This window comes from Brassica oleracea, chromosome C7, assembly GCF_000695525.1.
Source record: "Brassica oleracea var. oleracea cultivar TO1000 chromosome C7, BOL, whole genome shotgun sequence".
In the NCBI taxonomy this organism is placed as follows: domain Eukaryota; kingdom Viridiplantae; phylum Streptophyta; class Magnoliopsida; order Brassicales; family Brassicaceae; genus Brassica; species Brassica oleracea.
Genome location: NC_027754.1, coordinates 8,693,501 through 8,695,903, shown reverse-complemented (window position 1 = coordinate 8,695,903; position 2,403 = coordinate 8,693,501). Strand labels below are relative to the sequence as shown.

Genomic DNA, 2,403 nt, shown 5'->3' with positions numbered 1-2,403 from the left:
TTGGAGAACTATGTTCATCCTGAGGATATACCACTCATAAGGAGTTTGGCCATAAGCTCAACTCACCGTCGTGATACTTTCTGCTGGAACTTTACAAGGAGTGGCCATTACACGGTTAAATCTGGATATTGGGTGGCACATAATTTATTAAAGTTAACAGAGGAGAAGGAAGTTTTGGAGCCAAGTATTACAAAGCTCCAGGCCTTTGCGTGGAAACTGAAGGCCCCTACGAAGATATGTCATCTTATGTGGCAGTTGTTAACTGGTCATGTGGCAGTAACGAGGAATTTAGTTAGATGCAATATGCGGTGTGACAATTACTGCCCAAGATGTGGAGAAGCAGAGGAGACTGTCACACATGCAATCTTTGAATGCCCACCAGCCCGTCAAGTACGGTCTTTATCTTCAACCCCGACGTGCCCAAATATTTTTCTGGTATCGAGCGTATACACAAACATGGATTATCTATTCTGGAGGAAAAATAGTATCATGGATCCAGAGCAAGACACGGATCCTTATCCCTGGATAATATGGTTCATTTGGAAGGCTAGGAAAGAAAAACTCTTCAGGGGCATAGGTAGAGATCCTCTGGAACTAGTTAAACATGCTGAGAGTGAATGCCATGCATGGTTTGAGGCTAATGAGGTGGTACAAGCAGTGACACAAGACACTATAAATGAGGAACCCCAAGCCGTATGCTTGGAAAATATTTGTTTACTAGATGGTTCTTGGACCCTTTCAGCTAACTTTAGTGGATGTGGATGGACATGGATGGATAGCTCTGGGAATATTCAGCTTATGGGGACAAAAAACTTCCCTCGACGTGAATCAGCCTTGCATTCGGAGGTAGAAGCACTGCGGTGGGCGATGGAGAGTATGCTGCAGCACTCGACCTGCAAGAGCTTTGGGACAGACTGTAAGGAACTGATTGCTATGGTTAAGGATCTTCAGGCGTGGCCAAGCTTTGCGACAGAATTGGAGAGAATAGAGACGCTACAGATATGCTTCCCGGACTTCAACATCACTTACATTCCACGGGCGCATAATCAGACCGCAGATTTTCTAGCTAAGACTGCTAGATCTTTTCGTAGAAAGTTACACTTTGTTGGTTGTTCTATTCCGGTTTGGTTACCCAGACCACCTCAAGTTTGAGTAATAGAATAGCCTTTTGACGTCAAAAAAAAAAAAACTATATAACATAATTTGGTGCATAAATCTTTTGATTTGTCAGCTTTAGCATAGAGCCAACTTGCTATATTTGTTTTGACAAAGTTAATCAAGAAAAGTAAATCCTTTTTACAAGCTTATGAGAAGTGGGAAGAAGAGATAAACAAACATGTAAACAATCCATGTTTTATTAAAATTAAAAATTTATTTGGTTTAATTGTTTAAATTTTTTTGGTTAAAAGTAAACCGATTAAAACCATAGAGATGTTAAGTATAGAACTATTGGTTTATGGAGATATATGTTTGTAACTTTTAATTCGAGAATAAATAAGCTTACGATTTTCAGTACAAAAATATTTACCAAGAGTTTCTAATTCGATGGACAAGCTATATACTAGTACTTATCGCAGAGAAATACCAAAGTTGTTTGGGGGGGGGAGGGGCGGGGTTTGACTCCACTGTCAAGGCCTTCGGTCCAAAATTAAAGACAAGAAGACACCTCGGTCCATGGTAATTCGGTCCAAAACACCTTCAGCCTTTCGGCTCGACCGAAGTAAGTCAAGGACCGAAAAACAATTTGGGACACCAAGTATAAAGAGGTGACGAGGAGCACAAAGAGAGGCATCCTAAATCAAGCTCACAACACTAAAACGACTAGAATTAGGGTTTATCATTCCGGTCATCTGTTTCGACCAAAGTATTGGCCTTGTCTTTCGGTTTTCAGACCTAAACTCTTGTAACTCGTACTCTAATAAAACGTCTTTTTGAACACCCACGAAACATACTCTTATCTTAAATAATCGTTTAACAAAACTTAGATTAAATAATGTGGAAACCGAAATTCGCGGTTGTCGATTTCCGTTTAAATTAGGAAAGTAGGAGAATCCTAGTTTCCCAGAGGTCCCGGATATCTGCTAATCCCACACGCAAAACAACTAGAACACGAAACGAGAATAGTAATAAAATAAGAAATCGAAACAGAGAGCAAGATAGTTCTTATTCCGAATCTGCGTTTGAGCGTTTACAACGAGGTAAGTGTCTGGGCTACGAGAGCTGTCGGCGAGATTCCTAGTTCTAAAACCCTAAGACGGCAAAAACCTAATTGAGTCGCAGCTCGAATAACAAAAACGAAAAACTGCCTAAAATTGCTCTAAGTGCTAAGTTTTCTGTCAAAAAGTCTCTCTTTCTTCCTTTCGCCTAGGACTCCTTATATACTCGCTCCTAGGTCGGTTTATG

General features: G+C 40.4%; 1 protein-coding gene across 1 annotated transcript in view; it reads left to right on the top strand.

The window, feature by feature from the left end:
* Positions 1–2,403, top strand: part of LOC106302512 — a 5,639-nt gene that overhangs the window by 1,466 nt on the left and 1,770 nt on the right. The gene's annotated exons all lie outside the window — the stretch shown is intronic.